Genomic DNA, 16,168 nt, shown 5'->3' with positions numbered 1-16,168 from the left:
TCACAGCATAAAAGACACATACACCTTTCAGAGCCAAAACCCAGGTCCAACCTGGTTATTAAAAATGGTTTTAAGCTGTGTTACAGCTGCTTGAAAAGACAGCATGTAACGCCTGCAACTGCACCTGAACTTGCTCTCCTTGCGGCTCCTTCTACACATTATTGCTTACAACCCTATGGCATACTCTCCGGGAGATACTCCGCACCCACGGAAGAGTAGGCACCCCTCCAGCATTCTGCCCACTTCCTAGTGAAGCAATCACATTATTTTTTTCTGTGAGGGGGTGGAGCCTAATGATGTGGTTAGCCCTGCCCTTGTCGCCACCTACCTGCTTCTCCCCTCTGGGCATCTCCAGGAGAGGTAAGCAATACTGTAGAAAAGTATGGGGCCCAGAAGAATTAAAACATGCTATAGGCTTCCAATACCACAAAGGTCTGAAATCCCATCCATCAGAACTGTGGAGGTCATTCCGAGTTGATCGCTAGCTGCCGTTATTCGCAGCGCAGCGATCAGGCTAAAAATCGGCATTTCTGCGCATGCGTATGCACCGCAATGCGCAGGCGCCTCGTACGGGTACAATGAGCATCGTGAGTTTGCACAGGGTCTAACGAAGATTCCAGTCGCACGGCCGAACGCAGGAAGATTGACATGAAGTGGGCGTTTCTGGGTGTCAACTGATCGTTTTCAGGGAGTGCTTAGAAAAACGCAGGCGTGTCTGGAAAAAAGCAGGCGTGGCTGGGCGTTCGCTGGGCGGGTGTGTGACATCAAAAGCCATCCCTCCGTTGTTAGAATCAACGCACACGAAGAGTAAGTCTAGGGCTGGTCTTGTTTTGCACAAAACGATTTTGCAGGCGCTCTGCTGCACAAGCGTTCGCACTTCTGCAAAGCGAAAATACACTCCCTAGTGGGCGGCGACAATGCGTTTGCACGGCTGCTAAAAACTGCTAGCGAGCGATCAACTCGGAATGACCCCCAGTATCCAGTTCCGCAAAGGTGGAACCAGGAGAGAACACTGGTATAACACATTACAGCTTTATACCAGGAGATGTGGTTTCACAGTAAAAGTTTTAGGATGCAAGTCACAATTACAACATAATAAATAATGAAGTGTCCTATACATAACACAATCTGTGTCCGGCCAGTGTTAGTAAAAAATACTATGCCCCATTTAACACATAAAATCTAATTAAATACAGATGCAAACACAAGATGAAGCTACTAAATAAGTTTGATTAAATGCAAAGACTCATCTCTTGCTTTAAAAAAAATCAAACGGGAATCTGCCCTTCCTGCCGCAGGCCCATTGCGGACGAATAACACAAATAGATCGCAGCCGCCATACTGACGCCAGTATCAGTTGGAGGACTCACAATGCATTCAGCCAATCAGCAGCGGCTGCCAACTGTCACTGTAACTTAGTTACTTTCCCAGGCAGAATCTCAGAATATATAAGTTACATAAGGAAAAAAAATAATCTAACTCAACATCTCAGCATTTAAATGCAATGATATCAGGTTACTTGCTGAGTGGCGACAACGCTGGGAATCCTCCTCGATCCTGTTGTTGAAATGCAAGAGTCCATATTGTATATGAAGTGGTTACTAACGTGAAATAACGCTAGCATCTGCACAATGCTTGCTAGGAAAGTCTCACGCCATTACTTTGAAGTCCCAGTGTTTGCCTGTGTTGACCCAAATGATTATTCTATCTGTGAAGAAGGTAGAGGATTGCGTAACTCAGTAAATCCTTAAGTAAAATAAGGATTTAAACAAATTAGCAGGTTAGATTAAATGAACTGACTTACTCTGCGAAGCGCTGCCTGACACACACACATGACTAGGACATCTGTTACAGGCATAATATAAATGTGGAGTGCAGGGACGCCTGGGTTATAACATCTGCGGTTGCTGGTGCTTTGCACTGCGTAGGTACCACTCCTAAGGATATATTCTGTAAATGTCATGGTGAAAATCCTGGGCGCAGTGAGTGACAGGAGACAACAGTTTGTTATGTGACGGACGGTACAGTCTGCTCCACACGTCTTCACATAAACAGCCGTATTTACAGAGCATCAGACATGTGCTTGTATTCGGAGGTGTGAGATTGGAGCGTGATCACACGTAACAAATACGATGCACTACAGCTGCGCTTCCGTCAAGCCACGCTCATCATCCAAACTCTCTCACTGTGCTGGAATAATGACATTTGTATAAAGTTTAACTGAGATGTTACTGTTGTGAGCAAATCCAGGGACTGGCTACAAAATTTTCACCTAGAAAAATTTTTTTGTGCTGCAGGCAACGTCAAATTCTCTCATTGATGCAGAATAGTGATTGGGGAGCAGCCTAGGCCAAATCCAAAATACAGATTTGAAAGAGGGTTGGCCAGTATGCTTGCGTAGCAGAAACAGTTACTACCTCCAAAATACAAATGCATTTGCACCAGTCTTGATGAAACATGGTTCCCTAAGCGGAAACTTCTGGACCCAGGCAAAATTGGAACCTAGAGATGTGTCCTCATACATTTGGCCTTAATACGCGATGCAGCATGAAATGCCTAAGGCGAGTTAGCCGCCAGGTCCCGTGTAACTGTTCTAGAATCAGGCATCTTGTTTTGCAGAAAACATACAGGGAGACTGTGCTGATTAACTTGATACGCGACACTTGTATATTGTGTGTGACTTGTCTCCTGTATATGGGCCCTCATTCCGAGTTGTTCGCTCGCTAGCAGTTTGTAGCAGCCGTGCAAACGCTATGCCGCCGCCCTCTGGGAGTGTATCTTAGCTTAGCAGAAGTGTGACTGAAAGGATCGCACAGCGGCAACAAAATAATTTCGTGCAGCTTCAGAGTAGCTTCAGACCAACTCCTAACTTGCGATCACTTCAGACTGTTTAGTTCCTGTTTTGACGTCACGAACACGCCCTGCGTTCGGCCAGCCACGCCTACGTTTCACCAGCCACGCCTGTGTTTTTATCTGGCACGCCTGCGTTTTTTCACTCACTCCCTGAAAACGGTCAGTTGACACCCAGAAACACCCACTTCCTGTCAATCACTCTGCGGCCAGCAGTGCGACTGAAAAGCTTTGCTAGACCTTGTGTGAAACTACATCGTTCGTTGTAAGAGTACGACGCGCATGCGCATTGTGCCGCATACGCATGCGCAGAACTGCTGGCTTTTTGCCTGATCGCTGCGCTGCGAACGAAAGCAGCTAGCGATCAACTTGGAATGACCACCATGGAGCACAACGGAACTGGCATTGGAAAAAATCTGCGGCTGCTACATTCTAGCACTTCGTATGCAGATTCAGATACTCAGTCGCACACAGATATACAAGCGTTGCACAAAAAATGAAACCGCGAATCGCATCGCACATTTTCCTCAAAAAGACACCCGCAACTAGCAGATTCTCACAGAACCTGCCGCACTAGGAGGGGATGTTTGGCACAACTGCAGGAGTGATGAACAAAGATGCTTCTGTAACCTAAATCAGACCTGAGAATATTTAGAACACTGTAGTGCAGTTATCTACTGCAACTTCTGAAGGGTGGTCTTCTGTATGCCGGCGGTCGGGCTCCCGGCGCTCAGTATACCGGCGCCGGGAGCCCGACAGCCGGCATACCGACACTTATTTTCCCTCGTGGGGGTCCACGACCCCCATAGAGGGAGAATAAAATAGTGTGGCGCGCGTAGCGCGCCACCGTGCCCGTAGCGTGGCGAGCGCAGCGAGCCCGCAAGGGGCTCATTTGCGCTCGCCACGCTGTCGGTAAGCCGGTGGTCGGGCTCCCGGCGCCGGTATGCTGGTCGCCGGGAGCCCGACCGCCGGCCAGCCGTAGTGAACCCCTTCTGAATACACCCGTCTCTCCCAATCATGTCACTCCTATGCTAACAGCAAGTTATAAAAATGTACCTATGCCGAACTGCAAAGCCCTATTCCGTCACATTTGGGGTGTTGAATGTCATAATTCATACCGGATCTAGGAGTATATTCAATTGAAGTCGGATCCATTCCGACATTCATTTGTCGAAATGGATCCGACCTTGGCTATTCAATGCAATCTAAATTCGACATTAAAAAAAGTCGAATTGAGATGCGGGAGATGAGACGGGGGAGAGCCGCAGGCAGACGGGGGAGAGAAGTGCTACAGCAGCATAGCCGGAGGATGTGTAACAGCCACCGCTCACGGCGGGTGGACGCTGCTGTGAGCGGCGGCTGTGATACATCCCCCGGCGCTGCTCTCCCCCGTCTGTCCGCGACTCTCCCCGTCTCTGCTTCCGCATCGCAATTCGTCTTTTTTTAAAGTCGAGTTGAGATGGTCGGAAAGGTCGAAAAGGGGGCCAAAACCTGTCAGTTTTGGCCCCGTTTTCGACAAAAGCACGCGGATCGGCAGTTATTCCGTCGATCCACGTGCTTTTCGACAAGTCGAGTTCCTCGACTTGTCGAATAATTTGGGGTTTGATTGAATAGGTCTGAACTCCTTCCGACCTAAAAAAGTCGAAAAACTGACGCCTTTTCGACAGACTGCAGCTTTCGACTTCAATTGAATATACCCCATAGTCAGCATGTGACATTTAGAATGGAGACACATGAAATTAGGGTTAGGTTAAAGTTAGGGTTGGGCTGAAATTAGAATTAGGCAGAGGCGTAGCTAGGGATTTTGGAGCCCAGGGCAAGATGGAAAATGGCGCGCCCCCCCCCCAAAAAAAAATAAAAAATTCAAAGAAGCATGTGCGCGCGCCCAAGGCGCGTGGCCACACACCAGAAGGGGTGTGGCCACTGAAAATGGCCCACAGTGCCAGTTACATTGCCCCACAGTGCCAGATACATGCCCCACAGTGCCAGTTACATTGCCCCACAGTGCCAGATACATGCCCCACAGTGCCAGTTACATGCCCCACAGTGCCAGTTACATTGCCCCACAGTGCCAGATACATTGTCCCACAGTGCCAGAACATTGCCCCACAGTGCCAGATACATTGCCCCACAGTGCCAGATACATGCCCCACAGTGCCAGTTACATTTCCCACAGTGCCAGTTACATTGCCCCACAGTGCCAGTTACATTGCCCCACTCAGTGCCAGATACATGCCCCACAGTGCCATATACATGCCCACAGTGCCAGGTACATGCCCCACAGTGCCAGTTATATTGCCCCACAGTGCCAGTTACATGCCCCACTGTGCCAGATACATGCCCCACAGTGCCAGTTACATGCCCCACAGTGCCAGTTACATTGCCCCACAGTGCCAGTTACATGCCCCACAGTGCCAGATACATTGCCCCACAGTGCCAGTTACATGCCCCACTGTGCCAGATACATGCCCCACAGTGCCAGTTACATTGCCCCACAGTGCCAGTTACATGCCCCACTGTGCCAGATACATGCCCCACAGTGCCAGTTACATGCCCCACAGTGCCAGTTACATTGCCCCACAGTGCCAGTTACATGCCCCACAGTGCCAGATACATGCCCCACAGTGCCAGTTACATTGCCCCACTCAGTGCCAGTTACATTGCCCCACTCAGTGCCAGATACATGCCCCACAGTGCCATATACATGCCCCACAGTGCCAGATACATGCCCCACAGTGCCAGTTACATTGCCCCACAGTGCCAGTTACATGCCCCACAGTGCCAGATACATGCCCCACAGTGCCAGATACATGCCCCACAGTGCCAGTTACATAGCCCCACTGTGCCGCCCCCCGGGTCACTCACCGCTTGTTGATAGGCTTGATAACATTGTGAGGGGAGGAGAGCGCAGCACAGCGCCTCTCCTTCCCCTCACCGCTCCAGGTCTCCAGCGGCTGTCTGGTGTCGGTTCGCTATCCAATCAGAGCTCGCGGACCGGCAGCCAATCAGGAGCCGGTCCGCAAGCTCTGATTGGCTAACGCCGCCGGAGACCGGACACAGCCAGCAGCGCTGCTAGTTCTGGTAGTGGCGGTGAGGGGAGGGAGAGACGCTGCGCTCTCCTCCCCTCACATTTCGGCGTGACAGGGGCGAGTGGGGCATGATGCCCTGGCCACCGGCAGCGCCCCCCTCTCCTAGGCCTGCCAAGGCGCCCAGGGCACGTGCCCCACTCGCCCTACCCTTGTTACGCCTCTGCAATTAGGGTAAGGTTGCAATAAGAGTTAGAGTTGGGCTGCATTTAGGGTTAGGTTGCAAGTATGTTAGAATTAGGCTGCAACTAGGGTTAGGGTAAGGCATACTTACGTACTTTCTAATTCTCCTCTACGGGAGAAGCCCGAAGAGGAGACGATGCAGGAGACTTCGGGGGGCGGTGCGGGGCTGTGACATCATCAAGCCCCACCCCCACATCTGGAAAATGCCTCGATTCGCGGGTCTGTGGGAAGGGGGCAGGGCTAAAATGACGCGATTCATGTAATTTGAACCCCTTCCCCTCCCCACGGACCCGTGAATATGCGAGAGTATGTCTCCATCCTGCCCGCATCACCAGGGTGCGAGCAGGATGCTGGAGACCTGCCTACTCTTCCGGGGGTGCGGGGGGCTACCCCAAAAAAAAGGAGCCTCCCGCAGCTTCCGGGAGAGTAGTCAAGTTTGGGGTAAGGCTGCATTTAGAGTTAGGGAAAGGTTGCAATTAGGGTTAGAATTAGGCTGCAATTAGGATCAGGGTTAGGTTGCAATTAGGGTTAGGTTGCAATTAGGGATAGGATTAGGCTGCAGCTAGAGTTAGGTTGCAATTAGGGTTAGAATTAGGCTGCAATTAAGGTTAGTTTAAGACAGATGTAATTAGGGTTAGGGTTAATTCTGTGATTAAGATTAGGGTTAGGCTGCATTATGACATTATGTCAGTGCTGACGTTCTGAATGCTAATGTTATCACACCACATTCATACACCTGTATTCTACCTCTGAACAGCAATCACACATATACTGTAGGTTGTTTTTTTCTCTTAAATAACAGGTACCTCTAACCACTTAACTGATAATCCCCTGATAATAATATATATATATATATATGAAAAGAGGAAGACAAATACATAAGGAATAGTCAATGAATTACATCAGGAAAAATATCATATCAGAAAAAAGTTACATCAGGAACATTAATTTCACAAGAAGAGAAGTTTATCATTTTTATACAATATATAATGTACAATACATCATCAAAATTTAGATTTTTTTTATAATTTGTAAAAAATACCAAATTTACACTTATTTTTAAGAATTAATTTTAAAGATCAATTTTAAACACTGAAGGAACAAAATGCCACTCCATTAACATGGGATCAAGCCAACCACTTAGATCTATATGGGGGCCCCATACGCAAATTCACAATTCAAGGGAACTTCATATCTGGAGTCTATTAATAATATTACTGTATTATCCATAATTTTTGTTCAAAAATTAATTATTACTTTTCTTTAACTACGTATTATACATACGTATAGTAACCCCCTTCTTTTAGAAAATCTATGTGTTCAAATGTTATCTTCAAATTAATAGTCACCCTATATGTGTATAGGTCACCTAAAGAGGAAATAAAACTCTCAAATGTATTGCCTTGGTTACTGCATTCAAGATTGTGATCTCACATGTATAATACGTAAGTAAAGAAAAGTAATAATTAATTTTTGAACAAAAATTATGGATAAAACAGTAATATTATTAATAGACTCCAAATATGAAGTTCCCTTGAATTGTGAATTTGCGTATGGGGCCCCCATATAGATCTAAGTGGTGGACTTGATTCCATGTTAATGGAGTGGCGTTTTGTTCCTTCAATGTTTAAAATGAATTCTTAATAATAAATGTTGTAAATTTGGTATTTTTGACAAATCATATAAAAATATAAAAAATTTGATGATGTATTGTACATTATATATTGTATAAAAATTATAAACATCTCTTCTTGTGAAATTAATTTTCCTGATGTAACATTTTTTCTGATATGATATTTTTCCTGTTGTAATTCATTGATTATTCCTTATGTATTGTTCTTCCTCTTTTCCTCTCTCTCTCTCTCTCTCTCTCTCTCTCTATATATATATATATATATATATATATATAAAAATCCAGCTGAAATGTACACCCCTGATGAAGTACTTTGAGGATGAAATGCGTTTGGATAGATTAAAAATTCCATCTCAATAACTACATTGTATGATGGATGATATGAAGTAAGTTTAATAGATTTATTTTTGATATGACATATCTGTTTTAAATAAATTATTTATATTATATGTTTGATATCTGCTGGTTTGGAAAAAAAATTATATTGTGCGCCCTCATAATATTGTCTTTTATTGTTTCAATTTTGACCCTTAACTAGCAAGAGGGTATTTGAATGTGCAGCCACATTGTAGCGCGGGATAAAGGTAAAACCCACTGTTTACATATATATATATATGTATATACCAAATCTTTCTTGGGTTCAACTTTAGTAGAAAATAGATGGGCTGGGGAGGTCCCCCCAGAGACTGAATTGTACCGGGCCCCAGTATTTCTGTTGCCGGCCCTGTGTGTGTGTGTATATATATATATATATATATATATAAAAAGCGCAATGGAATTTGCTGCGCTATACAATAAACTGTTATTATATAAATATATATGTTTATTTATCAACAGTATACACCTATAATTAGGTATATCTCCCCTTCCTTCCTCACACTCCACGGTCTGTATCTTCCCAATAACTCCATGCTGATTACCAGCTCCCCCACCCCATCCCAAAGTCCTGTATCCCTTCATCAATTCAATCTTACTCCGGGGAGAGACTCACCTGCGCTGCACTCCCCAGTATCCAAATCCGAACACCGCACAGCAGGTACCATGCGGCCCTCACACCCCACCAGAAGAGGCCGGCGCAGGGCACGGGAATCCTGGCCAGTGGAGCTCCTGCCATATCCCGTAACTGCCTACAACAGAGCTGGACCCAGAAGAGCGGATGCACACTCTCACCGCACAGTCACTGTGTGGCTCTCTGCCCTATTTGGACAAGACTTGCTCACATCCCTGCCGGACACTAAGTGGCATATACTTGGGGCCCAGTACAGGTGTCCCCTTTGACCCCTCCTGTCGTCGGCCCTGGTTCTATGTGATTCCTGTTACAATTTATGATATTAATAACAGAATGAAATGTATATTTAAAATATAACACAAAAAGCAGTTCACATTTTTTTCCAAATAGTTTTTAGTAATATAGTATACTTGTTTTATTGAACATTCAGCATAGCAATGTGGCTGAAAAGAGACCAGCTCCATAATATCTGCTTTACAGATGTTACGACAGAGTCTGATGATCGTACTCTTATAACGGGTGAGTATTTGTAGCTTTGCGGATCCTCAGGGCTCGTCGGAGTTGCTGTTAAATGGGTGTAACTTAGCGTGTAAAGTGGGCGGTCCAGGCAGGCGATGACGCGATTCCTGTTGAATCGCGTCATAATAGCCACGCCCCCTGCTGTATAATGCCGGTAATAGCGGCATTACACAGCGGGGGCGTGGCCTACACGGCACTATCCCCGTGGTCACGCCCCTGTCCCGCCTCCGCCACACCCCCGACCCGGCCTCCTCTGCACGCACATCACAGCCCGCCCCCCTGCCGAGCCGACCTGGCTGCTCTCTCCCGGAGAGAGCAGCCAAAAAGTCGGTAAGTATGTGTATAGGGGTGGCGGTCTAGGATATGGGCAGATGTCTGCAGATATGTTCATGCGCACCATGCTTTTCTTCCAGGCAAAGACTACAAAATGTCAGATATGTACAGAAGTAATGATCGTTACAAAATACTACTAGAGCAAAGGTAAAGACTTGGCAAGGGGTATCTGTTGCATTCCTCAGATGGAAGTGACTTATAGAAACTTGCCAGTCTTCAGCTCAACAAGTATGATCAGATTTTAAAGTACATGAAGACTCTGTAAAGTGTGTAAAGTAATTAAGCAATAACCAGCGAGCCGGAGGACATGGCTGTGGGATTATTCACCCTGCCGGGAGGGTCACTTGGGGCCAGCGGGGTGATATAAGAAACAATCTGTTATTGTTTCTACGGTTACAAACGCTTTATTAGATTTCATGATTTATTCAGTTCACTTCTCTAAGCAAACCGAGCAGAAAGAACAGGAGTCATCTAAGTATAGAGATCCGGCGCAACCAATCAGATTCTCAAAGTGACAGTAATAGAATGAGTGGTTGTCATGGGTTACAGCGCATTTTCCTCCGCCCTAGATTTCATGAATGCGATTATAAGGTATAGCCCAGGGTCAGAGCAGCACGTTGTGGCGATATTCATGTTTCTGCTGCTCCGCGCATACATCCTGATCCCGTACGTACAGAGTCGCAGTGCAGATGCGGGCGCACTGTATCAAAAATGTACGGGGGCGTTCCTGGACGGTGACTTTGAGGTAACAGGGGGGTGGCTATAGCGACACATGGAGATGTTGTGTTTTATGGGAGTGTCGCATCGCAGGCAACAACAATGTAAGTGGACATGTGTGTGTGTGTATATATATATATATATATATATAGGTAGCGGTATTGGGATCGGCACTCGTAATGGGGGCTGCTGGAATACTTGCTGCGGTGCCTTCTGTGATCTGTAACAAGATCCAATATAGTGCAGGGAAAAAGCAGCGGCACTCAGCAGACGAGATTAGGCAAAGTGAAGAGCTTTTATTATAGTCCTGTATATAAATAAAAGCTCTTCACTTTGCCTAATCTCGTCTGCTGAGTGCCGCTGCTTTTTTCCTGCACTATATATATATATATATATATATATATATATATACAGTTACACACACAAACATCAGCAATAACATTAGTGCATCACAGCTTACTGTGTATGGAGCTGCGGCCACAGACTGATCATACATAGTGCAGTGTATGTAATACATCAGACATATACAGGACCAGTGATCACAGTAACACGGTATATGCGGCAGTAGAGCCAGCCATACATAGTGCAGTGTATGTAATACATCAGACATATACAGGACCAGTGATCACAGTAACCCGGTATATGCGGCAGTAGTGCCAGCCATACATAGTGCAGTGTATGTAATACATCAGACATATACAGGACCAGTGATCACAGTAACACGGTATATGCGGCAGTAGGACCAGCCATACATAGTGCAGTGTATGTAATACATCAGACATATACAGAGCCAGTGATCACAGTAACCCGGTATATGCGGCAGTAGTGCCAGCCATACATAGTGCAGTGTATGTAATACATCAGACATATACAGGACCAGTGATCACAGTAACCCGGTATATGCTGCAGTAGGACCAGCCATACATAGTGCAGTGTATGTAATACATCAGACATATACAGGACCAGTGATCACAGTAACCCGGTATATGCGGCAGTAGTGCCAGCCATACATAGTGCAGTGTACGTAATACATCAGACATATACAGGACCAGTGATCACAGTAACCCGGTATATGTGGCAGTAGTGCCAGCCATACATAGTGCAGTGTATGTAATACATCAGACATATACAGGCCAGTGATCACAGTAACCCGGTATATCCGGCAGTAGTGCCAGCCATACATAGTGCAGTGTATGTAATACATCAGACATATACAGGACAGTGATCACAGTAACCCGGTATATGCGGCAGTAGTGCCAGCCATACATAGTGCAGTGTATGTAATACATCAGACATATACAGGCCAGTGATCACAGTAACCCGGTATATGCGGCAGTAGTGCCAGCCATACATAGTGCAGTGTATGTAATACATCAGACATATACAGGTCCAGTGATCACAGTAACCCGGTATATGTAGCAGTAGTGCCAGTCATACATAGTGCAGTGTATGTAATACATCAGACATATACAGGACCAGTGATCGCAGTAACCCGGTATATGTAGCAGTAGTGCCAGCCATACATAGTGCAGTGTGTGTAATACATCAGACATATACAGGCCAGTGATCACAGTAACCCGGTATATGCGGCAGCAGTGCCAGCCATACATAGTGCAGTGTGTGTAATACATCAGACATATACAGAGCCAGTGATCACAGTAACCCGGTATATGCGGCAGTAGGACCAGCCATACATAGTGCAGTGTATGTAATACATCAGACATATACAGGACCAGTGATCACAGTAACACGGTATATGCGGCAGTAGTGCCAGTCATACATAGTGCAGTATGTGTAATACATCAGACATATACAGAGCCAGTGATCACTGTAACCCGGTATATGCGGCAGTAGGACCAGCCATACATAGTGCAGTGTATGTAATACATCAGACATATACAGGGCCAGTGATCGCAGTAACCCGGTATATGTGGCAGTAGTGCCAGCCATACATAGTGCAGTGTATATAATACATCAGACATATACAGAGCCAGTGATCATAGTAACCCGGTATATGCGGCAGTAGGGCCAGCCATACATAGTGCAGTGTATACTATGTAATACATCAGACATATACAGGACCAGTGATCACAGTAACCCGGTATATGCGGTAGTAGTGCCAGCCATACATAGTGCAGTGTATGTAATACACCAGACATATACAGGACCAGTGATCACAGTAACACGGTATATGCGACAGTAGTGCCAGTCATACATAGTGCAGTGTGTGTAATACATCAGACATATACAGAGCCAGTGATCACAGTAACCCGGTATATGCGGCGGTAGGACCAGCCATACATAGTGCAGTGTATGTAATACATCAGACATATACAGGGCCAGTGATCGCAGTAACCCGGTATATGTGGCAGTAGTGCCAGCCATACATAGTGCAGTGTATATAATACATCAGACATATACAGAGCCAGTGATCACAGTAACCCGGTATATGCGGCAGTAGGGCCAGCCATACATAGTGCAGTGTATGTAATACATCAGACATATACAGGGCCAGTGATCACAGTGACCCCTTATATGCGGCAGTAGGGCCAGCCATACATAGTGCAGTGTGTGTAATACATGAGACATATACAGGACCAGTGATCACAGTAACCCGGTATATGCGGCAGTAGGACCAGCCATACATAGTGCAGTGTATGTAATACATCAGACATATACAGGACCAGTGATCACAGTAACCCGGTATATGCGGCAGTAGTGCCAGCCATACATAGTGCAGTGTATGTAATACATCAGACATATACAGGACCAGTGATCACAGTAACCCGGTATATGCGGCAGTAGTACCAGCCATACATAGTGCAGTGTATGTAATACATCAGACATATACAGGGCCAGTGATCACAGTAACCCGGTATATGCGGCAGTAGTGCCAGTCATACATAGTGCAGTGTATGTAATACATCAGACATATACAGGACCAGTGATCACAGTAACCCGGTATATGCGGCAGTAGTGCCAGCCATACATAGTGCAGTGTATGTAATACGTCAGACATATACAGGACCAGTGATCACAGTAACCCGGTATATGCGGCAGTAGTGCCAGCCATACATAGTGCAGTGTATGTAATACGTCAGACATATACAGGACCAGTGATCACAGTAACCCGGTATATGCGGCAGTAGTGCCAGCCATACATAGTGCAGTGTGTGTAATACATCAGACATATACAGGACCAGTGATCACAGTAACCCGGTATATGCGGCGGTAGTGCCAGCCATACATAGTGCAGTGTATGTAATACATCAGACATATACAGGACCAGTGATCACAGTAACCCGGTACATGCGGCAGTAGTGCCAGCCATACATAGTGCAGTGTATGTAATACATCAGACATATACAGGGCCAGTGATCACAGTAACCCGGTATATGCGGCAGTAGTGCCAGCCATACATAGTGCAGTGTATGTAATACATCAGACATATACAGGACCAGTGATCACAGTAACCCGGTATATGTGGCAGTAGTGCCAGCCATACATAGTGCAGTGTATGTAATACATCAGACATATACAGGACCAGTGATCACAGTAACCCGGTATATGTGGCAGTAGTGCCAGCCATACATAGTGCAGTGTATGTAATACATCAGACATATACAGGACCAGTGATCACAGTAACCCGGTATATGTGGCAGTAGTGCCAGCCATACATAGTGCAGTGTATGTAATACATCAGACATATACAGGACCAGTGATCACAGTAACCCGGTATACGCGGCAGTAGTGTCAGCCATACATAGTGCAGTGTGTGTAATACATCAGACATATACAGGGCCAGTGATCACAGTAACCCGGTATATGTGGCAGTAGGACCAGGCATACATAGTGCAGTGTATGTAATACATCAGACATATACAGGGCCAGTGATCACAGTAACCCGGTATATGCGGCAGTAGTGCCAGCCATACATAGTGCAGAGTATGTAATACATCAGACATATACAGGCCAGTGATCACAGTAACCCGGTATATGCGGCAGTAGTGTCAGCCATACATAGTGCAGTGTATGTAATACATCAGACATATACAGGACCAGTGATCACAGTAACCCGGTATATGCGGCAGTAGTGCCAGCCATACATAGTGCAGTGTATGTAATACATCAGACATATACAGGACAGTGATCACAGTAACCCAGTATATGGGGCAGTAGTGCCAGTCATACATAGTGCAGTGTATGTAGTACATCAGACATATACAGGCCAGTGATCACAGTAACCCGGTATATGTGGCAGTAGTGCCAGCCATACATAGTGCAGTGTATGTAATACATCAGACATATACAGGACCAGTGATCACAGTAACACGGTATATGTGGCAGTAGTGCCAGCCATACATAGTGCAGTGTATGTAATACATCAGACATATACAGAGCCAGTGATCACAGTAACCCGGTATATGCGGCAGTAGTGCCAGCCATACATAGTGCAGTGTGTGTAATACATCAGACATATACAGGACCAGTGATCACAGTAACCCGGTATATGCGGCAGTAGGGCCAGCCATACATAGTGCAGTGTGTGTAATACATCAGACATATACAGGGCCAGTGATCACAGTAACCCGGTATATGCGGCAGTAGGAGCAGCCATACATAGTGCAGTGTATGTAATACATCAGACATATACAGGACCAGTGATCACAGTAACCCGGTATATGCGGCAGTAGTGCCAGCCATACATAGTGCAGTGTATGTAATACATCAGACATATACAGGACCAGTGATCACAGTAACCCGGTATATATGGCAGTAGGGCCAGCCATACATAGTGCAGTGTATGTAATACATCAGACATATACAGGACCAGTGATCACAGTAACCCGGTATATGCGGCAGTAGTGCCAGCCATACATAGTGCAGTGTATGTAATACGTCAGACATATACAGGACCAGTGATCACAGTAACCCGGTATATGCGGCAGTAGTGCCAGCCATACATAGTGCAGTGTGTGTAATACATCAGACATATACAGGACCAGTGATCACAGTAACCCGGTATATGCGGCAGTAGTGCCAGCCATACATAGTGCAGTGTATGTAATACATCAGACATATACAGGACCAGTGATCACAGTAACCCGGTATATGCGGCAGTAGTGCCAGTCATACATAGTGCAGTGTATGTAATACATCAGACATATACAGGACCAGTGATCACAGTAACCCGGTATATGCGGCAGTAGGAGCAGCCATACATAGTGCAGTGTATGTAATACATCAGATATATACAGGACAGTGATCACAGTAACCCGGTATATGCGGCAGTAGGAGCAGCCATACATAGTGCAGTGTATGTAATACATCAGATATATACAGGGCCAGTGATCACAGTGACCCCTTATATGCGGCAGTAGTACCAGCCATACATAGTGCAGTGTATGTAATACATCAGACATATACAGGACCAGTGATCACAGTAACCCGGTATATGCGGCAGTAGTGCCAGCCATACATAGTGCAGTGTATGTAACACATCAGACATATACAGGGCCAGTGATCACAGTAACCCGGTATATGCGGCAGTAGTGCCAGCTATACATAGTGCAGTGTATGTAATACATCAGACATATACAGGGCCAGTGATCACAGTAACCCGGTATATGCGGCAGTAGGACCAGCCATACATAGTGCAGTGTATGTAATACATCAGACATATACAGAGCCAGTGATCACAGTAACCCGGTATATGCGGCAGTAGTGCCAGCCATACATAGTGCAGTGTATGTAATACATCAGACATATACAGGACCAGTGATCACAGTAACCCGGTATATGCGGCAGTAGTGCCAGCCATACATAGTGCAGTGTATG

This window comes from Pseudophryne corroboree, chromosome 2 (genome assembly GCF_028390025.1).
Source record: "Pseudophryne corroboree isolate aPseCor3 chromosome 2, aPseCor3.hap2, whole genome shotgun sequence".
Lineage (NCBI taxonomy): Eukaryota > Metazoa > Chordata > Amphibia > Anura > Myobatrachidae > Pseudophryne > Pseudophryne corroboree.
This window is presented reverse-complemented; position numbering follows the sequence as displayed.